The sequence below is a fragment of the Scardinius erythrophthalmus genome, assembly GCF_964197995.2.
Source record: "Scardinius erythrophthalmus genome assembly, chromosome: 22".
Lineage (NCBI taxonomy): Eukaryota > Metazoa > Chordata > Actinopteri > Cypriniformes > Leuciscidae > Scardinius > Scardinius erythrophthalmus.
In genome coordinates, this window is record NC_138242.1 from 13,208,458 (window position 1) to 13,233,211 (window position 24,754).

General features: G+C 42.0%; 1 protein-coding gene across 1 annotated transcript in view; it reads right to left on the bottom strand.

Moving 5' to 3' along the window:
* The window catches only part of LOC308682981 (ADP-ribosyl cyclase/cyclic ADP-ribose hydrolase 1), a gene marked incomplete at its 3' end in the record, with an annotated part of 401,807 nt that overhangs the window by 71,296 nt on the left and 305,757 nt on the right, over window positions 1-24,754 (bottom strand). The gene's annotated exons all lie outside the window — the stretch shown is intronic.

Consider the following 24,754-nt stretch of genomic DNA (forward strand, 5'->3'; position numbering starts at 1 on the left):
TTAGAAGGCCACTGTTTTATGTGGATATTGGATATGGGGACACAAATGAAGTACAAAGCCTTGTTTATATAATAAATAGTTTAGCATACAAATACATGCAATTATGGAAACATTGTGGATTTGTGAGTGTAATGGTCTCATTCTGTTTTGGTTTCGTTTTCACTCATTGCCATGTTCCATTTTGCCTGAGTTGTCTGTGATTGCTAGTTTCCATGGCTATTCATTAGTTCCTCACCTAGTTCCTTGTAGTTCCTTTGATTACTTTGTGTATAAGCTCTTAGTTTCCTTAGTTCTTTGTCCGGTATAGTCAATGTATTAAGTGGTTGTGCTATTGTGTTTCCCTGGTTATCTCCTGCGTGTTTCCTTTTGGACTTATCATTAAAGAATGTTTTGTTTATTTTCCGTCGTCATGTCCTTTACAGCAACTACAGCATGACAAAATACCGGACCTAAATATAAGATTTTTTTTTGTGGCGTTTTAAAAATTGACTTTTCTCTGCCTAGAGCAGGAGCAACAATCCCTCGAGGACCACACAAGAGACTTTTTAGATATGGATTGCCTTATGTCATTCCCTGACCTCTCTCTGTGTGCATTTTATTATACCAGCTTAAGCGGGCATATGGGATTACTTTCCCATCAAAAGTATTGTGGTCACAGATCAAAACATAAGAGTGAAACACATGTAAAAATATATTGTACAAACTGAAAACAAAATAATGCAAAATGATCAGAATAGCAAACAACGTGGTCATGGATAGAAAAATAAGCGTGAATCAAAAAATCAAAAGCGCATTTAAAAAACATAAGCATGAATCAAAACTTTAACACATTAAAAAATTATATTGCACAAAACTTAAACATGTAGGTAAAATAATCTGAATAACAGAATTACTGTTTTATTATTTTCTCTGTATTTTGTGCTCTCATATTTTCTGCTCATATTTTATTTTATTTGTATGCTTGTGCTGTTTTTCCCTTCACTCCTCTTTCCACGTTCTGCGCTTGCTTTCCCAAATGTTACAGTTAGTGTTTCATGTAAATTAGGGCAGGCTTAAATGTCACCATTGGTCCACTAGTTCTAGATTGACAGCTTCTCCTCTAGCCAATCAATCAAAGAGGCGAGTTGATGTCACTCCAATGCGACTCATGGGCTACAGCTGAAATTGCATACCTCCCTATACTTTATAGTAGGCGAAAAACATTATGTGACAAAAGTAGTATGTCCGAATTCACCGTATTCATAAAAGAGAAGGCAAAAAGTACCCAGATAACCTACTCCTTCCAATGAGATTCTAAAGTGTCCATATGATGGAAACGCGAGAGGATTTATGAATGGCAGTGAAGCAATGTAACTGACATTGGAATTACATCCTTATTACATTCATTATATACACATTCATAATATATAGAACTCTTTTAGCGGTCGTGAAGTAATTACTTATTCAAAATAAGTACCTACTCAAGAGAGTATGCTATTTCGGACGCAGCCATTGCTACTGATGCTCACTCGTACAGAGGAACAACCGTCAGCTGGCAAATAATCGTTAAAGGCACCAATTATGTCGTTAATTTCAAGATTGACATGAAGATTACATTTGAAACATTACAAGGACTTTCAAGCTGTACAGCTATCAGAACTATAGACTATCTCTTTTTTTTAGATACATGAGATGCTTCTTGTAATACGGTTTGTTGTTCGGGGAAGAAGGAGGCGGGAACCGGTGAACATTTAAACACACTTTAATAATCCAAAAATAAACCGTCTACAAAACAAAAGAAAATGCGGGAGCCCCTCACGGGCAACTGCCGCCACATATAAACAAAACATAACATAAATAGTTCAGGCCTGGTCCTCTCTCGTCCTTCACCACCGTCGCTCCTCCTTTTATTTTTCTGAAGCTCCTCCGTGAGAGATACGAGACCGGTGCAGCACGCAGGTGATGCCCATTATCAATCGTGCCACTGGCCTCGCGCTGTTCTTTCACGGCCCTCGGCCTCGTCCTGCTTGCCGCACTTCTCTTTTCATGTGCACTCTTGTTATGAATGTTAATCTTTGTGGGATCACCGTAGGGATCACAACATATGGGAACCCAGCCTAGCACAGGTTCCACCAGTGAATACTAAGTGTTAGGCCTGGCGTCAGGTGCTCCGCCACGTCCGACTGCCGAGGGTGGTGGAGGAACTCAACAGGGTTCGCCAAGCGCACATATCCGGTCTATTGGAGGGGAATGACACAGCAAGCCGACACTGAACGGGGTCTCTGTATACGGGTATACAGAGTATACGGGAGGATAACGGTTCTACATGAAGGCTGTAGAAACTAGCAAACGTGTTGGGTGTCGCCCAGCCAGGAGCTCTATAAATATCTGTCAGCAAGGCGCCTTGTGCCAATGCCCAGGAAGAGGCTACACTTCTAGTAGAGTGGGCTCTCAACTCCTCCGGGGGCAGCGCTGGCAGGTTAACCACCTGGTCCTTGAAGGGAGTGGTAGGAAACTTGGGCACATGAGAGTTAGCAGGGCCAAATTCCAGGCAAGATTCAACGACCGAAAATGCAAGCAGGTCCCCCACTCTCTTGATAGAAGCCAGCACAGTCAGGAGTACTGTCTTCATGGACAGGATTTTAAACTCAGCTGACTGCAGTGGTTCAAAAGGGGCTATCTTGAGTGCTGTTAGCACAAGTGAGAGATCCCAAGAGGGTACGGGGTGAGAGCGAGGAGGGTTTAACCTTCTTGCACCCCTGAGGAACCTGATGACCAGGTTATGTTATCCCAGAGATTTACCATCAACTGCATCATGATGTGAGGGTAGACAGCCTTCACTCCAACCCATCTTGCAGGAAGGAAAGCACAACTTTGATTGGGCATCTCCGAGGGTCTTCCCGGTGAGAAGAACACCATTCGACAAACAGGTTCCAATTCAACGCATATAGGTGCCTTGTAGAGAGGGGTCTTGCGGAAGTGATGGTGTCTAGCTTGGGGAAGATCACCTAAGTCCTCCGCGTCCTGTCTAGAGACCAGAAATGGAGATTCCAGAGGTCTGGACGTGGGTGCCATAGGGTGCCCCATCTAAAAAAAAAAGACGTTTTCCTTCCTCAGACGAATGCGCTAGGGAAGGGCTGTCGTGAGGAGCATGAGTTCTGGGAACCTAGAATATGGGGCAACTAGCAAGACCTGATCCTCGTCTTCCCTGACTTTGCACAGTGTCTGTGTGGGAAGGCTCACTGGGGGAAAAGCATTGCGTAGGCCCCGGGTCCAGCTGTGTGCCAGCGCATCCGTTCCGAGGGTCCTCTCAGCAGGGGATGGAGTCGCCACTCTCCCGGAAGCACAGGCTGACGTGAGAGCTCATCGGCTGCACAATTCAGCGGGCCTGGGATGTGAATGGCAGGAAGCGACCTCAGATGCTTCTGACTCCATAGGAGGAGATGGCGGGTGAATTGCAACATGCGATGGGAGCGTAGACCACCCTGACGGTTGATATACGCAACAGACGTATACCTGTTGTACGTGGCCCCCCAGCCGGTTGTAGAGGCATCCATGGAGGCAACAGCATGCCTGGACACATGTACTAGGGGAACTCCTGCCCGTAGAAATGAAGGGGCTGACCACGAGCTGAAGGTTTGGCGGCAGGCCGGGGTGATTGTCACACGGAGCATGCCGCGTTGCCACGCCCATTTCGAGACCCGGCAGTGATGCCAGTGCTGAAGCGGCCTCAAATGTAGCAATCAGAGTACCGTTATTGCGGCTGCGGTTGCCATATGTGCCAGGAGCCTCTGAAAGAGTTTCAGCAGAGCTGCTGTCTTGACTGAAGGCTGACAAATTCAATTAGTTCAATACTGACCGTGCACGTTCCTCTGTGAGGCGTGCTGTCTGGCTGACCGAGTCCATCTGCATTCCGAGAAAAGAGATCCTCTGCACGAGGGCGAGTTTGCTCTTTTCCCAGTTGACCCGGAGCCCCAACTGGCTGAGGTGACTGAGCACCATGTCCCTGTGCTCGCACAACTGATCTCGCGACTGAGTCAGTCGTCGAGATAGTTGAGGATGCGAACGCCACGTCCTCTCAGGGGAACAAGGGCCACCTCCGCTACCTTCGTGAAGATGCAGGGTGACAGGGCCAGCCCGAAGGGGAGGACTTTGTACTGATATGCCCGTCCCTCGAATGCAAATCTGGTCTGTGTCAAGGGAGAATCGAGACATTAAAGTACACATCTTTCAGGTCGATCGCTGCAAACCAATCTTGGGGACGGATGCACCCAAAGATGCGGTTCTGCGTTAGCACTTTGAACGGGAGCTTGTGAAGGGCCCGATTCAAAACTAGCCAGGTCCAAGATTGGCCATAACCCACCACCTTTCTTGGGTAGGGCTGGTTAAGCAAAACTAATGTGTTTATGTCTGAGAACCTTTTATACACATACTTAACTGCAGATTCTGAAATGACATACACTGTGTGGTACAGTACATTATTTTGAGTGTCCCTTATTTTCCTATAAAGAACTATGATTTTCCCTTATTTTCCTTTTCTGAAGCAACCCTAGCTGTGTGCCATGTCCTCCGGGACAAACTGGACAATATTGATGTGAAAAATATTCCAACAGTTCATTTCTGTTAATGACAGACGTAGACATGTGTTTGGCTTCTTCAAATAGCAAGGGAACAAGACAGTAGACACTGAACACATTAAAATTGAGTAGAGTAAAGTTAAGTCTCTGTTAAACTGCCTCCTTGTCATTATTAGTTACCAGTAACATTACAGAACTCATTAATTAACTCATTGTTAAAAACCTTGATACATGATCATATTCGTTTCCTGAATACTCAGCTTCTGGAGATGTCCCCACCAATTTCAAAATCAAACATATGCACTGGGAACTCGCACTGCATCGATGACGCTATTGGGGAACGCCCTCCGCGTGAACCTATGTCTGAAAAACTATCCAATCATGGCAATCGAATTTGACTGGCGATAGCCTATGACGTCACTTCTAGTGTGACCCAGAAGTATAAAAGGGGTGCCTAGAGCAGCCTTTCTCAAAATTTTTTCAGTCAGGGCACCTTTCAAAAGTGCATAAAATCTCAAGGCACCCCAGTGTAAATTATAATTTAAAAACACTGCATAACCCAAATGTAAATGCAAATTTTATATATTTATCTAAAATGAATTTACAATTTTATTAATCCGTTCATATGTTTAACCCTTTCACACATAAATTTAAAATATTCTGGCTGACCCCCTAGCGTGAGTTTTTCAAGGTGACCGTTATTTAGAATGTGTCACTTTATTGTTTCCATGGTGACGCGTCATTGCTTGTCACGTGACACACCGCAGCAACAACAGAGCTGAATGAATGATGATCTGCTTTTGTCCTTTTTTTTTTTGCCCATTTTTCCTTTTTTATTCAAAATATTCACAAATTTGTTAGATATGGCATGAAATATCTGATATTCCGATTGTCAAATATATGCAAGTGGAAGTGTTTTGTTTTTTGAACACCATTATAACGATCGCGTTAGTTGAGCTGTATGCGCGATGGGCGCCGCCATGTTAGTTTGTGCCGCAGACGCAGTTCAGAGAATCGGATCTGTTGGATTTACAACACGTGAATTCATCCACTTCTCCCGAAATACATAAAAGTAAGTGGCAGGTGAACTGGGAGAAGAATAGAGTAAACTTTAAAGTTACTTACACAATGTGTATCTGATATGAATAAAACTAATTATAATGGAAATGATTATTATTGCCTCTTCCTTTGACATCAGTGTGTATTTTACAAACTCGTCTGAAACCTAAAACAAACATTATGTGGATGAAAACACTGAAAAGTTGTGATATATGACAGCTGAGCGCGCCTGTCTCTGGCTCAGCGCCAGCCAACGCGTGAAAGCACATTTGAATTTGATCACGTCGTGCACTGACCGTTCTAATCACACCGGTGCTCCAGGGACCAGCCTAGACTGATCACACCGGTGTGATCGTACGTGCGAAAGGGTTAAAAGAAGAATGTATTTATGTAAATTCAAATATATTTATATATGAAATGTCAGATTATTATTTTTTTTTTTTTTTTTTTTTTAGCCTACGTAATTTTTTGGCGGCACCCCTGACACAGTCAGGGGGCACCCCAGTGTGCCGCGGCACCCACTTTGAGAAAGGCTGGCCTAGAGAACATATCATCCTCTTTTAGTCTTCAGGGACTGTTTTGTCTGATTTGTAATCACCTGCATGGCTGGACTGGCCATTGGGCATACCGGGCATTTGCCCGGTGGGCCGACGTGCTTTTTGGGCCGATATATCTCATACTCATACTTTTTTTTTTTTTTTTTTTTTTTTTTTAACGGCCCATAAAATTTGTACATCGGCGGCCCATTCATTTTGTTTTGTTTTGTTTTGCTTAATTGGCGGCGCTGGGTTTGTGCCGGTGTAATGCATTGGTCAAAGTCAGTGTTGGTTTTTTTTTTTTTTTTTGACAGACCAGCCCATGAAACACGTAGATCAGCGGCCCATTGGCTCTTTTCTTGATTGACACTGGGCTGGCCCAATCACAACTTTAAACGAGTGAGCGAGCGTGCAGCAGTGTCAGTGTGTATCTGTCAAAATAGATGGAGAAGAAACGCAAGGAATGTGCAGATAAATAGCGTGAAAAAATAGAACCAAGCAGACGCTTTATGTGTCAAAATATATGTTTTCTGACCTTCATCAGCTCCTGTGATGATGATGATAGTGAGGACGGAGGATCAGGAGAGAGTGTAGAGTCCGCGGTAAGCAGAACTACTTTCAAAACACTTAGGCCATGTCATGAGTGTAGATTATTTCCACATCTGCATAGTTGACGATTACCGCAATTCACTAAAAATTTAATAAGAGGCGTTTGTAAACCATGTTTTCCGCCAAAATAAAAGCTTGATGCAGTTTGCGTCAAAATAAAAGATCATGTGCTTACCCAGCTAACAAAAAGACGTCCCTAGAACGTCCCTGAACGTCCTCTGCGAACGTCCTCTGGACGTTTTCGTGTAGGGTTCTTTAAACGTTAGCAGGACGTCGCGGGGGACGTTCGCAGGACGTCACGGGGGACTTTCGCAGGACGTTTGCAGGACCGTCGTGCGACGTCCCGAGGGACCTTCGTGGGACGTTTGGAAAACATTCGGGGACCTTTACAGAACGTTCATTAGAAGTCCTTTTAACATCCTTTTATCATTTTATTTTACTTCTGGCTAACCAAAGAAAACAGACACGTTAAGGAACAAAGTATTTATTTGAACAATTGTAAAGGTGTTGTGCTCTTTCCGTGTGTGTGTGTGTGTGTGTCTTCAAACGCGCTGGCAGCTGTGTGTGTGTGTGTCTCGGTCGGTCAGCTGTGGGGTTAGTCCGTTGGCAATTATTCCCCCTGGCATCTAAAACAACAAAATTAACACATTCAGTAGTGTTATGATTTTATATGTCTATATATGAATATGTGAAATATAACGTCGTCTCATTTCAGCAACATTTAGCAGCTAACGTTAGTGTTAGCATAACTTAACGGTTAGCAGTGGTACACGGCGGACAACTTCAGCAAACGTTTTAAAAAGTCAAATTTTCATAACATGTAATGATGTATAGTGGTTAGGATAACTAATGTATACTAATCTAAAAATTAAAAATACCTTTTAGACAGACGAAAGGGAAAACACAAGGCCGCGTCTGAGGAGGACCGTTAACTGTCACTACGCAGCTGAGCGTTGCCATGGATACATGGATACATGCTGCGTGGCATAATGAATGACGTCGCTCGCTTAGGTGCATTTGATCGTAACTTGCTGGTGTGTTATATTCTGCCAAAATTATAGTGTGTAGCTATATGACACTTTTTTTTTGTTATTTGAAATGCAATGTGCAATCAGTCTTAAGTGCAATAATTAGAATAATATTTTTCTAAAATAACTTATTTTGAATAAAACCAGTCCTTCGATCGCCCTGACCAACATTTTTAGGTAGCCTAAATTAGGATACATTTGTCTTACCTGTGTTATTTTCCACTTTCTTTCCAGCATGTGCTTTTCCATTCTTCGCATTTTCCTTGGCTGCATTCATGTGAAGTCGATGCATTATTTTAGAGCTCCTAAGATTCAACCTTATTTTCTTAATGCGGAATAATAAATTGAATCAATTCTCATGTTTTTGATGTTTAAATTATATTGGCTGAAAACAGACTCGTGATTTGATTACATCTTTAATTAGTGATAGAAGTTATAAGTAACATGAAAGTTATTATCTTAACATTACAATTAAAACACTAACATTTTTAACATTAACTTTTAACTAATTAACTATTAATTTTACAATTAATTTAAATAATATTTTTACTATAGTTTATTTTCAGTTATAAAACTATAACGTCAATCTGCAAAACAAAAACCATGTTTTTAGATAAAATCCATTATCACAGTTAATTTAATGGATAAAAAAATCCCCTTTTAAATCCAATATGGGTTTATATTTTAGTTTAATCATTCATTTGTCTGGGTTGCAAGATGTCCGGTCTAATGATACAAATCAAAGGCATGGGCGACTGGATTGTGTTGTCATGGAAATGGCATGTGAGAGACGTTCGCAAACTGGCACGGACAAATGTCCTCAGAACGTCCATCAGCGAACGTTACAAAGCGGACCAGATGCGGACGTCCCCCGAAGGTCCGTTCGGGAACGTTACAAAGCGGACCAAATGCGGACGTCCCCCGAGGGTCCGCTCGGGAACGTTACAAAGCGGACCAGATGCGGACGTCCCCCGAAGGTCCGCTCGGGAACGTAATTAAGCGGACCAAATGCGGACGTCCCCCGAAGGTCCGCTCGGGAACGTTACAAAGCGGACCAAATGCGGACGTCCCCCGAAGGTCCGCTTGGGAACGTTACAAAGCGGACCAAATGCGGACGTCCCCCGAGGGTCCGCTCGGGAACGTTACAAAGCGGACCAAATGCGGACGTCCCCCGAGGGTCCGCTCGGGAACGTTACAAAGCGGACCAAATGCGGACGTCCTCCGAACGTCCGCTCGGGAACGTTACAAAGCGGACCTAATGCGGACCTAAGGGGACGTTCGAAACGTCCGGGGGACGTCCCCTGTTTGCTGGGTATCTCTTTCACGTATAGAAATTGGTACAACAACACTAATTATGAAAGTTTCCTTTATTTTTTAGTGCATTTGTTTTACAAAATATGGCTATTACTGTCATTGGATTAATATTATAACTATTATTATGTAGGCTAGTAGGTGTAATGTAGACACTGTAACTAAAAGAAGTTTGAATTTTTCTTTGTTTAATTTGCACACTGAATATGGGTTGGAGCTTTTAATTTTGAACCCTCAAAGTGCACCAGATTGATAAATTTAACATTAAAATGCACAAAATTTTCTCCCCCGAACCCCCCTAGAAGGACCGAGGTCACACCACCATAGTTTTAACAAAAATCCTGTAAGAAACACTTGTATTGATATGGCAATGTAGCTTATAGCTTGTTTTAGGATTCATCACTGTGGAGTATAGTTCAACTGTATTAATAAATATCAAATTTTTACTTATTTCATCTGTTAACTCTCACTCGTTCCTATACTCACTCATTACATGGCATTAGTGGTTTTAATGAATAGGAGTTGGTATGCATATAATTAAGGGCGTGCAAAGATGGGTGGTGTTTATGATCATACAGTGGGCCGGTCTGGGCAAAAATGCCCGGGCCGATTTTTTGTCCCAGTCCAGCCCTGATCACCTGAGAAAAGTGTAGCATATGAGCGGGTTCATTCATTCATCCTTTGGTTTTGAATCACGTGACTCATGGCTTGATGTATCTACAACAATGAACATTCCTTATGAAACCCAAAAAGCTTTTAGCCTCTGAAATCATGTATGTAAATCAAACTCTCTGCGAGCTAACTGACCAGCCTGGTGCCAGCATGGCTGGGTTAATGGCTCTCTAACACTTTTTACGAGCTTCTAGACACACTCCAGAACCTAAAATCAACATTCTTCTCCTTCAAAAGGACCCACAGAGAGATAACGAAACTTTTTCCTGCTACGTGACATCACACCCCCACACAGAGACTTAGGTTAGGTGAAGAATCCTAAAAAATGACCCCCTCTTAATAAGAATCACAAGCTGAAGTGTAGGGAAATACATGAAGACTGTTTTTTTATAGGCTTTATAGACAGACAGATTGAGAGTGACTCTTGAAGGACCACAGTGCCCGGTTGCATAAAGCACCTTAAGTGTAATTTTCCCTTAAGTTCGCCCTTATGTTTCCCTTAAACCTAAGGGTGTTGCAGAAAAAAACCCTTAAGTGTTACTTAAGGGTTTCTTTAAGTGAAACGTCATAAACACTTAGAATTTCCCTTAAATGCTGTTTTTTCACTTAAATAATCCCTTAAAAAGCGTTAAGTGTTGCATAAAACCCCTTAACGGTCATTTCCCTAAGTATAACTTAAGGTTTGGAAATCGTAACCTTAAGAGTAACGCGGACAAAAATAAGACGACATGGCTGAATTTATGGAACCAGCTGAAGATCATTATGTGCCAAGAAGAATTTTTAGGGATAGGGAGAACCCTTTGGACCATTTTAGCGATGAAAAATTGTTGCAAGAATACCGATTTGATCGACGCGCAATATTTGAGCAATACATTGCTAACAAACTAGAGAGCGACCTTGACCATGTCACACATCGCAACCACTCTTTACCTGCGGTGTTACAAATGCTTAGCACTGCGGGTTTTTTTTTTTTTTTGCAACTGGGAGTTTTCAGTAGTGGGATATGTTTTACATGTGCATAAATCGGCTACCATTCAATAAATGTAGGCTACAATTAGTGTGTATCGGATTTTCAGGTGATATTCTCAATTCATTCAGTTAACGACGCTCTGAGGTAAAGTGTTCAGACTGCAGACTTATAGCAACGATTATATTTAATTGTACAGTACAGTCATAACATAACGTACAGACATTATCTTAATTCCATAATGTCCTTAAACATAACAATATTGCTGGCCATAAACTGAGAAAGTGCGCGTCCGGTGTGTGATACAGTTGTCCTAGACACGACGCGCGTTTTAGTGTTTTGCGTATCTATGGCAACAACAGACTTTTATAACGTGAATCCAGGATCGCTGTCGTGAAACACTTAAATGTTTCCCTTACCTAAGAGAACCGTTTAAGAGATTATATGCAACACCCTTAAGTTATTCTCTTAGGTAAGGGGAAATCGCCCCTTAAGTATCACACTTAAGGGAAAAACTTAAGGTGCTTTATGCAACCGGGCACAGCACCACATCCGCTTCTACCACTATTTGAAGAATTCATCTTCTAGAATAGGATTCTTTACCTAACCTAAGTCTCTGAGACCCTGACAGCTTGCACTTCTGGAGACTCCAGGTAGGTTGCAGTTCTGGAAAATGGTGGCACTGAAGACTAAATGGTTCCTGATGGTCTCACACTTAATTCTTCACCATAATTCTTCATTCTTTTGCAGTTAACATGTGTCTTTTCTTCTCCACCTGTTTTTGTCTGACCCTGCTGACTCAATGAGCATTTCACTGTCCAATGGTCATGCCTTAACTGCAATCTCTAATATTGCATTAGTATTGCATTGTTCTCATGGGGATTTAATAATTTGTTACTTTTCAGTCTTTGTTAAATCTCTTTTTTGGCTTATTTTATCTGTAAAAGAAAACTTGCCTAATAATTCTGCACACCTGAAAATAAGGCATTTTTCATTTCCAGCCTTCATGAACAATTATATATCACTTATAAATGATTAAATACAAAATTAATAGTAGTTATTAAGATTAATATGGTTTGAAATTGGCTAAATATTCCTGGGAATAAAATATGATCAGAAAATCAACGTGCCTAATAATTCTGCACGCCCTGTATAATGTTAAAACAAATTATATTTGAAATAAATGCTGTTCTTTTGCACTTTACATTCATCAACGCATTTTGAAAAAAAAATCTGTACACAAATGTTTTCAACATTGAAAATAATAATATTTATTGACCATCAATCATCATATTAGAATGATTTCTGAAGGATCATGTGACACTGAAGACGGGAGTAATGATGCTGAAAACTCAACTTTGATCACATAAATTAATTACAGTGTAAAATATTTGTCAGGGTTCTGCCCTGTCAGCTTTGTCTGTGTTGTCTTTGTTTCATGTCTCTATGTTTGTGTTGTGCTTTAACACATGGCTGTGTCTTTGTTTGTGTTTGCCATGTGCTCCTCTGTCCTTTCCTCCTTGTTTCCCGTTACCACGCCCCCTTGTTTAGTTGAGTCCTTGTTTGAGTGTTAGCACCTGTCGTCTCGTTAAGTCCTTGTTTGTCTGAGTGTGCTCACCTGTTCCTCATGTTCTTAGCTCCCTTTATATGTTTGCTCTTTCCCTCTTGTATTTGCCAGTTCGTTAATTGTTGTACCACAGAGTACTATGTTGTCTCAGTATCGTTTTGCTCAAGTCTGGTTTCTCTCAAGTCTTTAGTGTTTTGTTGTAGAAGTTTGTCAGTGCTCTGGTTACTGCCATTGGCTTTGTCCGTCTTGTTCTCTGTTCCAGTCCTGTCTTAAGCCCTGTCCAGCTAGCAGCCTTGTTCTGAGCCTGAGATACCTGAGTGTCAAGCTGTAAGAAGTCAAGCTGTAAGAAGTTCCTGTCTGGCTTTAGCTGGTTACCTCTGGTCTCACTCTGATCTGCCATTTCTTCACTCCGGCCTACGGATACCTCATTACATCTGCTGCTCTGCTGTTGGCATTGTCTCATCTCTACCTATTGTTTGGATTGCTACCTTCTCCTACCTCGTCGTGTTATCTGTTTATCAATAAAGCTGTTAATTGTCATCCTGCATTTGAGTTCTCCTTCACAGATCCATAACAGAACGAACTGGCCACTACAGGACTCAGCAGGATGAGCATCAAGGTCCTGCCACCCGCCAACATGCAAGAGAGATTGGCCCGTCATTGTAGTCTCACCGCTCTTCGCCAGGATGGCTTAGGAGTTGGGGGCTTTGCCCAGATGTTTTGGACCTGGTCTAGGGGGCTAGATTATAATGATGCAGCTCTCAAGGATATCTTTAACTCTTGCCTGGATGACCCCTTGCCTGCATGGGAGATGGATTCTCTCCGTGTTCTGGATTTCTGGGGTTTCGTTAGTTACCTTGGTAATCGCAGTAAGTGGGGAATGCCGCCAAGCCCACCTGCATCTGCCTTCAACTTTCCCCGCCTGTCTCGTCACATTTATGATCCTCCTTTGGCTTCTACGAGAAGACTGAGATCCAGACGGAATAGGGCAGTCCAGTTCACCACATCAACCTCAGAGCCAGTCAAACCAACCCTCACCACTTCTCAGAAATCCAGGTCAGTCCCTATCACTTCAAGATCTGACTCACTATCTGTTTTTCAAGACACAGCTAAGTCAACTGCTGCCATCTCTCAGTCAACTATGCCAATTACTTCAAGATCTGACTCACTATTTGTTATTCAAGCTACAGCCAAATCAACTGCTGTCGTCTCTCAGACAGATATGCCAGTTCCAGTCATTTCAAGATTTGAGGTACCACCTGTTATTCAAGACACAGTCAAATCTACTGCTATCACCTCTCAGACAATAACGCCAGTCAATTCAAGATCTGAGTCTCCATCTGTTCTCCATGACACAGCCAAGTCAACCGATGTCTTCCCTCAGTCAATTATGCCTGTTCCAGTCATCTCTGAGTCTGTCGACTTAACCTCTGTTTTCCCTGTTACTAACGAGAACTATCCTGTGTCTTCAGAGCCTGTTCAATCTGTTTCAGTCAGTGCTGATTCTACGAGGGTTACTGCTTCTCCGCCTGGGTTGGCCGAGTTGGCTACAGATACTACAGAAGGAGCCCAGCAAGCAGTATCAGCTCGTCGCAAGAGAAAGAGGAGAGGGGTACGTGCTGAACAGTCTACATTTCTCCATTCCCAAGCCCCAGATCCAATGGTTTCTGAGGTGTCAAGCCAAGTGAGTTCTATTCCCATGCCGTTGATAAGCGATGTCATTCCCACAGAGACAACCTCTACCAGTCCTGTTATGTTTACTGATCCCAGTCCTAAGATGCCTATTGTCATTGCTGCAGAGGCTTTATCTGAACTTCTAACTAGTCTTGTCAAGATCCTAGAGATGCCTGTTAATCCTGTCTTGTCCACTAGTTCCAAGCCTGCTATTGAGAGGGCGTTAACTGAGCCCACTGCTGTTAATGAGCGGGCGTTTCCCGAGCCCGCTGCTGCTACAGAGAGGGCGTTTCCCGAGCCCGCTGCCGCTACAGAGAGGGCGTTTCCCGAGCCCGCTGCCGCTACAGAGAGGGCGTTTCCCGAGCCCGCTGCTGCTACAGAGAGGGCGTTTCCCAAGCCCGCTGCTGCTACAGAGAGGGCGTTTCCTGAGCCCCCTGCCGCTACAGAGAGGGCGTTTCCCGTGCCCGCTGCAGCTACAGAGAGGGCGTTTCCCGTGCCCGCTGCCGCTACAGAGAGGGCGTTTCCCGAGCCCGCTGCCGCTACAGAAAGGGCGTTTCCTGAGCCCTCTGCCGCTACAGAGAGGGCGTTTCCCGAGCCCGCTGCTGCTACAGAGAGGGCGTTTCCTGAGCCCGCTGATGCATCTGAAAGCGCTGTCCCAGAGCCCACAGATGCGACTGAAAGCGCTTTCCCAGAGTCCGCTGACGCTACTGAAAGCACTGTCCCAGAGCCCGCTGATGCAACTGAAAGCGCTGTCCCAGAGTCCGCTGATGCTACTGAAAGTGCAGTCCCAGCGCCCGCTGATCCTACTGAAGATGCTGTCCCAGCGCCCGCTGATGCTACTGAAAGGGCTGTCCCAAAGCCCGCTGAAGCTACAGAAAGCACTGTTTTCAAGCCTTCTGCTCCAGTCTGCACAGCCCAGGAGGGTGTCCCCGTGCACGTCTGCACAGCCCAGGAGGGCGTCCCCGAGTCAGTCCCCGTGCATGTCTGCACAGCCCAGGAGGGTGTCCCCGTGCACGTCTGCACAGCCCAGGAGGGCGTCCCCGAGTCAGTCCCCGTGCACGTCTGCACAGCCCAGGAGGGTGTCCCCGTGCACGTCTGCACAGACCAGGAGGGCGTCCCCGAGTCAGTCCCCTTACCTGTTTCCAAGACTTTCCCCGATCCTACCAGCCCTGTCTTCGCCCCCAGACCTGTCAAGCCCCCTTGGAGGCCCAGACCAGCTAGGCCAGTTCCTGGTTCCCAGAGTGCCTCTAATCAAGTTCCCATTCCCCCCATCCCACCCTCTGTGTTTCCTGGTTATGGTTCCCCTAAGCTGGCACCTTTGTCAGCCTTGAACTTTTTTCCCGGTTCTGTTCCCAACCGCCCCGTCCCTCCCTCTGTGTTCCCTGGTCAGTTTGGGACTTCATTGTTTTCACCCCACCCACCTCCCCAGTTGTTGCCCCCGTGGACTTCTATGCCTGTTTTGGACGCCTGGAGGCGTCCATTAGAGAGGGGGTACTGTCAGGGTTCTGCCCTGTCAGCTTTGTCTGTGTTGTCTTTGTTTCATGTCTCTATGTTTGTGTTGTGCTTTAACACATGGCTGTGTCTTTGTTTGTGTTTGCCATGTGCTCCTCTGTCCTTTCCTCCTTGTTTCCCGTTACCACGCCCCCTTGTTTAGTTGAGTCCTTGTTTGAGTGTTAGCACCTGTCGTCTCGTTAAGTCCTTGTTTGTCTGAGTGTGCTCACCTGTTCCTCATGTTCTTAGCTCCCTTTATATGTTTGCTCTTTCCCTCTTGTATTTGCCAGTTCGTTAATTGTTGTACCACAGAGTACTATGTTGTCTCAGTATCGTTTTGCTCAAGTCTGGTTTCTCTCAAGTCTTTAGTGTTTTGTTGTAGAAGTTTGTCAGTGCTCTGGTTACTGCCATTGGCTTTGTCCGTCTTGTTCTCTGTTCCAGTCCTGTCTTAAGCCCTGTCCAGCTAGCAGCCTTGTTCTGAGCCTGAGATACCTGAGTGTCAAGCTGTAAGAAGTCAAGCTGTAAGAAGTTCCTGTCTGGCTTTAGCTGGTTACCTCTGGTCTCACTCTGATCTGCCATTTCTTCACTCCGGCCTACGGATACCTCATTACATCTGCTGCTCTGCTGTTGGCATTGTCTCATCTCTACCTATTGTTTGGATTGCTACCTTCTCCTACCTCGTCGTGTTATCTGTTTATCAATAAAGCTGTTAATTGTCATCCTGCATTTGAGTTCTCCTTCACAGATCCATAACAATATTTTAAAATAGAAAACAGCTGTTTTAAATTGGAATAATATTTCACAATATTACTGTTTTTGTTTGTATTTTTAATCAAATAAATGCAGCCTTGGTGAGTAGAAGAGACTTCTCCTACAACAACTTTCCCCCGGTCAAGTTTTACACCAGCCCAACAGGAAGTCGGCTATTATGGGTTGTTTGGAAAACGCTTGCTGTGGAATGCGAAGTACTCCTCCTAGAGAATTCAATCCCCACCAAACTCGGTGTGCATTAAGTCAAGACATTGAGGATTCTAAATTGCGGACGGAATTTTTGATATCTCGAACGGTTTGGCCGTGGCGAGGAAACGAATTTATGGCGAGAAAAGAGAAACACGAAGTGGAATAACTTATGCATACATTAACTGATCTTGATGAAACTTCAGCAGTGTGTTCGTGGTAAGAGTCCGATCAGATGGATGTAACTAATGTGAGTCAACGTTATAGCGCCACCAACTGGCAGCAGGAAGTGTGTCACTTTCAACATGCTTTTGACAAAAGTGGGGGGGTTAGTTTTAACTACAGTAAAAAAAAATTGTTTGTATATTGTTCTCATCAAGCCGGACAACTTTCTAATTTACATTCATTAGCTCCAGCCATCAGGAAGTCAGATATTTAGGTCTGAATGTGGATTTTTTTGCAAAATCAGCCTCTGAATTTTTAGCCACTCCTCTTAAACTATGTATTTTATTCCCACCAAACTTTTTCAACATGATGAAAATACATAAAATATGCTAAATTGTGAATGGATAATAAATATCTCAAACGGTTTTGCTATGGCGAGGGATTAAAGTAATGTCCAAAAAGGAAACACTAAAAATCTTCTAAAAATTTAATTTGATACCATTTATTTCTATATAAAAGTATACAAATATCACAACTAAACCCATTTTATTCTGTTTTTGCAATTCAAGAAGAATGAAAAAGTTAAAAACAGGCTATTTAGTGCTATTTGGTTAAAAATAAAAAAAAGCAAACATAGGGCTATACTGCCCTCTTGTGTCCAAAAGGACATCAAAATAGTATATAAAACTTTTTACCAGGTAGGCCAATATTGTATTTAAATATACATTTATTAGGTATGTGTCTAAGGATATTTTCCCACCGGTTAATCGACGTGTAACACCGCTGGGGGCTTTTGAATTGCCAACTTAAAAACGAAAGTAAAATATGTTCGTCCGCACTGACATTGATAGTGGTTGAGCGAGCGTTTCAAATGAATTCCTATGGAAGTAGGAATTAACTGAAAAACGTTCACTCTGTTCTGCTCGTTCCTCACCGTGGATGCGCACCGTTTTAAATCGCTAATATGAGCATTTTAGTTTAATTTTAAAATTAGCACCTTTTGGGGGGAGGATTGCTTGAAATTATTTTACAAAAGCACAATGTTGTGTTCTATTGCGACTGTACACAAATATAAGTTAACACTTTGCAGTTTGAATGTTGTCCTGTATAATGACGGAGTATGTTTTTATGTGTCCACTGTTCAATTGCACCCACGCCACACACACACACACACACACACACACATACACACACACGGATTACTATCTTTGTTGGGACTCTCCATCGACTTAATGGTTTTATACTGTACAAACTGTATATTCTATTTTCTCACACTAACCCTAGCCCTAAACCTACCTATCCCAGAAAACTTTCTGCATTTTTACATTTCCAAAAAAACTCATTCTGTATGATTTATAAGCTTGTTTACCCATGGGGACCTCTATTTAGGTCCCCACTGTGACACGAGTCCCCATGAGTCTGTGTGCATTCAGGTTGAAGTCCCCACCGGGATAAAAAAAACATGAACACACACACACACATTCCAGCATTGTAATCTTGACATCGCAGCCTGTTCATTATAGCCTTCATAAAATATAATAATAAAATAGTCAACCTAACATATAAAAATTACACTGCTCTAAATAGTCAGTAGTACAATTCATACATTCACAGTAAGCACCGCTCCACTGTGATGTTTCCAAGCACATTTTTGCGCTTGTGAAGAGGATGATTTTTTTCCATCGATATTGGAACACAGGTGAAGAACAAAGCCTATAATAAAGAATAGTTTAGCATCCAAATACATCGCAAATGTTGAAACATTTTGATTCTAATGAGAGGGTTACGTGAGCCCAACACTGCTTTCTTTCTTTTTTATTTTTACATTAAATTTAAAGGATTTGTTGTGGAATATTTTGAGTGTATCATAAAATCAGAATAAGGTAAGTCAAGTAATATTTTTGGTCTTTTATATACATATATATATATATATATATATATATATATATATATATATATATATATATATATATATAAATATAGCTGCGAGCAGCGATGAAGGGCCAATGCCGGCGGTACCGGTTGCGGTGCCACCGGCTTGGGCCCGTAATCGTTGCTCGCAGCTATATTTATTATTAGGGCCCAAGCCCTGAAAGGGCGAAGGCCCTATTGTTTTCGTTAGGATTATTTTTATTATTAGGGCCCAAGCCCTGAAAGGGCGCAGAGCCCTATTGTTTTCGTAAGGATTATTATTATTAGGGCCCAAGCCCTGAAAGGGCGAAGGCCCTATTGTTTTCGGTAGGATTATTATTATTATTATTATTAGGGCCCAAGCCCTGAAAGGGCGAAGAGCCCTATTGTTTCCGGTAGGATTATTAGGGCCCGAGCACCGATGGTGTGAGGACCCTCTTGGAATTGCTCTGTTTATTATTAGGGCCCAAGCCCTGAAAGGGCGAAGGCCCTATTGTTTCCGTAAGGATTATTAGGGCCCAAGCCCTGAAAGGGCGAAGGCCCTATTGTTTCCGTAAGGATTATTTTTTTTTTCTTCATTATTTTTTTTTTTGCCTTTTTGACACTTTTGGGGCCCTTAACATGCTCAAAAACTCTTGAAATTTTGCACACACGTCAGAACCCGCGGCCATCAGGGCCGGGCTGAAGCTGGTACCGGTGCGTGGCAGGGGGGCTCGACGGCGCCCCCTGGAATGGGGTCCGAAAACTTGGTCCATAAATCAAACACGCTTGCATGTAATAATATGAAACTCAGTACACATATAGATCTCATCGGGCCGAACAACTTTCGTGCTCTAAGTTTTACAAAAGCCCAACAGGAAGTCGGTTATTATACGTTGTTTGGAAAACGCATACAATGGAATGTGAAATACTCCTCCTAGGGATTTCATCCGATCGCCACCAAACTCGGTGAGAATAAAGTCAAGACATTGAGGATGAATTCTTGTGAACAGATTTTTGATATCTCGAACGGTTTGGCCGTGGCGAGGAAACTAATTTATGGCGAATAATGGGACACAGGAAGTGTGTTATAACTTCTGCATACATTGACAGATCTTGATGAAACTTCAGCAGTGTATTCGTTGTAAGAGGCCGATCACATGGATGTGACTATTGTGAGTCAAAGTTATAGCGCCACCAACTGGCAGCAGGAAGTGTGTCACTTTCAAAATGCTTTGAAGTCACCCTCTTACTTTTACCCGATTTGCTTCAAACTTTATGTGTATAATGTAAACACACGGCAGATGTAGACCTGTGAAAGGATTATTGATATCTTAGATACTGTTGCCGTGGCAACGCATCAAATTTTAATATTCTTTTCGGATGCGTTTGAAACTCTTAGCATGCTTGAAATTGGATGAAACTCGACAGACACATAACACTTATTAGCCAGTAGACATGTGAAAAGTTTCAGAAACGGGCGTGGCAGGGGGGCTCAACAGCGCCCTCTTGAACAGGGTCTGAAAACTTGGTTCATATATCAAACACGCTTGCATGAATTAATATGAAACTCGGTACACATATAGATTTCATCGGGCTGAACAACTTTCCCTCTGTCAAGTTTCACGCCAGCCTAACAGGAAGTCGGCTATTATGGGTTGTTTGGAAAACGCTTGCTGTGGAATGTGATGTACTCCTCCTAGAGAATTCATTCAATCACCTCCAAACTCAGTCAGCATGAAGTAAAGACATTGAGGATGCTAAATTGCGGACGGATTTTTGATATCTCGAACGGTTTGGCCGTGGCGAGGAAACAAATTTATGGCGAGAAAAGAGAGGAGACGAAGTGTTATAACTTCTGCATACATTAACTGATCTTGATGAAACTTTAGCAGTGTGTTCGTGGTAAGAGGCAGATCAGATGGATGTAACTATCGTGAGTCAAAGTTATAGCGCCACCAACTGGCAGCAGGAAGTGTGTCACTTTCAACATGCGTTTGACAAAAGTGGGTGGGTTAGTTTTACCAACAGTTACAAAAATCAGTATATATATTGGTCTCACCGAGCCGGACAACTTTCTAATTTACAGTTATTAGCTCAGAGCAAAAGGAAGTCAGATATTTTGGTTTGAATGTGGATTTTTTGGATATTTCAGACTCTGAGTTTTTAGCTACTCTTCCTAACTGGTTTATTTTATTCACACCAAACTTTTTCAAAATGATAAAGATACATTAAAGATGCTAAATTGTGAACGGATATTAAACATCTCAAACGGTTTTGCTATAGTGAGGGACTAAAGTAAAGTAACACTTAAAGCCTCATCTTCTAAAAATGTAATTAAACACCATTTATTTCTATATAAAAGTATAAAAATATCACAACTAAACCCATTTTATTCTTTTTTTTTCAATTTAATAAATATTTATAAGTTTAAAAATAGTAATTGTACTATTTAGTCCCATAAAAGTCAAGTCATACATAGGGCTATACTGCCCTCTTGTGTTCAAAATCAGGTAGGCCTATTGTATCTACTTAAAAATATACTAGGTATGTGACGGTGAGAATATTTTACCACCGGTTAATCGACATGTGACACCGCTGGGGGCTTTTGAATCGCCAACTTAAAAACGAAAGTAAAATATGTTCGTCCACACTGACATTGATAGTGGTTGAGCGAGCGTTTCAAATGAATTCCTATGGAAGTAGGAATTAACTGAAAAACGTTCACTCTGTTCTGCTCGTTCCTCGCCGTGGATGTGCACCGTTATGAATGCCCGTGCAGCCATGAGCATTTTAGTTTAATTTTAAAATTAGCGCCTTTCGGGGGTTGATTGCTTGAAATTATTTTACAAAAGCACAATGTTGTGTTTTATTGCGACTGTACACAAATATAAGTTAACACTTTGCAGTTTGAATGTCGTCCTGTATAATGACGGAGTATGTTTTTATGTGTCCACTGTTCAAACGCGCCCACGCCACACACACACACCCACCCACACACACACGGTTTACTATCTTTGTGGGGACTCTCCATAGATTTAATGATTTTTATACTGTACAAACTGTATATTTTATCTCCTTACACTAACCCTACCCCTAAACCTACCCATCACTGAAAACTTTCTGCATTTTTACATTTCCAAAAAAACTCATTCTGAATGAAGCTTGTTTACCCATGGGGACCTCTATTTAGGTCCCCACTGTGATACGAGTCCCCATGAGTCTGTGTGCATTCAGGTTAAAGTCCCCACCGGGACAGAAAAACATGAACACACACACACACACACACACACACACACACACACACACACACACACGCACACACACACTAGCATTGCAATCTTGACATTGCAGCCTGTTCATTATAGACTTAATAAAATATAATAATAAAATGGTCAACCTAACATATAAAGATTACACTGCTCTAAATAGTCAGTAGTACAATTCGTACAATCACAGTAAGCACCGCTCCACTGTGAATTTTCCAAGGACATTTTTGCGCATGTGAAGAGGATCATTTTTCCCTTCGATATTGGAACGTGAGTGAAGTACAAAGCATATAATAAACAATAGTTTAGCATCCAAAAAAAGGTAATTATATATATATATATATATATATATATATATATATATATATATATATATATATATATATATTTTTTTTTTTTTTTTTTTTTTTAAGTGACAAGACAAAGAATATTACTTGTCTGATATATATATATATATATATATATATATATATATATATATATATATATATATATATATATATATATATATATATATATATATATATATATATAAATATAGCTGCGAGCAGCGATGGAGGGCCCAAGCCGGTGACACCGCCACCCCGGTGCCTTTAGTGTACTAAAGGCACCAGGTTGGCGGTGCCACCGGCTTGGGCCCGCAATCGCTGCTCGCAGCTATATATTTTTTTTTTCTTCATTATTTTTTTTTTTGCCTTTTTGACACTTTTGGGGCCCTTAACATGCTCAAAAACTCTTGAAATTTTGCACACACGTCAGAACCCGCGGCCATCAGGGCCGGGCTGAAGCTGGTACCGGTGCGTGGCAGGGGGGCTCGACGGCGCCCCCTGGAATGGGGTCCGAAAACTTGGTCCATAAATCAAACACGCTTGCATGTAATAATATGAAACTCAGTACACATATAGATCTCATCGGGCCGAACAACTTTCGTGCTCTAAGTTTTACAAAAGCCCAACAGGAAGTCGGTTATTATACGTTGTTTGGAAAACGCATACAATGGAATGTGAAATACTCCTCCTAGGGATTTCATCCGATCGCCACCAAACTCGGTGAGAATAAAGTCAAGACATTGAGGATGAATTCTTGCGAACAGATTTTTGATATCTCGAACGGTTTGGCCGTGGCGAGGAAACTAATTTATGGCGAATAATGGGACACAGGAAGTGTGTTATAACTTCTGCATACATTGACAGATCTTGATGAAACTTCAGCAGTGTATTCGTTGTAAGAGGCCGATCACATGGATGTGACTATTGTGAGTCAAAGTTATAGCGCCACCAACTGGCAGCAGGAAGTGTGTCACTTTCAAAATGCTTTGAAGTCACCCTCTTACTTTTACCCGATTTGCTTCAAACTTTATGTGTATAATGTAAACACACGGCAGATGTAGACCTGTGAAAGGATTATTGATATCTTAGATACTGTTGCCGTGGCAACGCATCAAATTTTAATATTCTTTTCGGATGCGTTTGAAACTCTTAGCATGCTTGAAATTGGATGAAACTCGACAGACACATAACACTTATTAGCCAGTAGACATGTGAAAAGTTTCAGAAACGGGCGTGGCAGGGGGGCTCAACAGCGCCCTCTTGAACAGGGTCTGAAAACTTGGTTCATATATCAAACACGCTTGCATGAATTAATATGAAACTCGGTACACATATAGATTTCATCGGGCTGAACAACTTTCCCTCTGTCAAGTTTCACGCCAGCCCAACAGGAAGTCGGCTATTATGGGTTGTTTGGAAAACGCTTGCTGTGGAATGTGATGTACTCCTCCTAGAGAATTCATTCAATCACCTCCAAACTCAGTCAGCATGAAGTCAAGACATTGAGAATGCTAAATTGCGGACGGATTTTTGATATCTCGAACGGTTTGGCCGTGGTGAGGAAACAAATTTATGGCGAGAAAAGAGAGGAGACGAAGTGTTATAACTTCTGCATACATTAACTGATCTTGATGAAACTTTAGCAGTGTGTTCGTGGTAAGAGGCAGATCAGATGGATGTAACTATCGTGAGTCAAAGTTATAGCGCCACCAACTGGCAGCAGGAAGTGTGTCACTTTCAACATGCGTTTGACAAAAGTGGGTGGGTTAGTTTTACCAACAGTTACAAAAATCAGTATATATATTGGTCTCACCGAGCCGGACAACTTTCTAATTTACAGTTATTAGCTCAGAGCAAAAGGAAGTCAGATATTTTGGTTTGAATGTGGATTTTTTGGATATTTCAGACTCTGAGTTTTTAGCTACTCTTCCTAACTGGTTTATTTTATTCACACCAAACTTTTTCAAAATGATAAAGATACATTAAAGATGCTAAATTGTGAACGGATATTAAACATCTCAAACGGTTTTGCTATAGTGAGGGACTAAAGTAAAGTAACACTTAAAGCCTCATCTTCTAAAAATGTAATTAAACACCATTTATTTCTATATAAAAGTATAAAAATATCACAACTAAACCCATTTTATTCTTTTTTTTTCAATTTAATAAATATTTATAAGTTTAAAAATAGTAATTGTACTATTTAGTCCCATAAAAGTCAAGTCATACATAGGGCTATACTGCCCTCTTGTGTTCAAAATCAGGTAGGCCTATTGTATCTACTTAAAAATATACTAGGTATGTGACGGTGAGAATATTTTACCACCGGTTAATCGACATGTGACACCGCTGGGGGCTTTTGAATCGCCAACTTAAAAACGAAAGTAAAATATGTTCGTCCACACTGACATTGATAGTGGTTGAGCGAGCGTTTCAAATTAATTCCTATGGAAGTAGGAATTAACTGAAAAACGTTCACTCTGTTCTGCTCGTTCCTCGCCGTGGATGTGCACCGTTATGAATGCCCGTGCAGCCATGAGCATTTTAGTTTAATTTTAAAATTAGCGCCTTTCGGGGGTTGATTGCTTGAAATTATTTTACAAAAGCACAATGATGTGTTTTATTGCGACTGTACACAAATATAAGTTAACACTTTGCAGTTTGAATGTCGTCC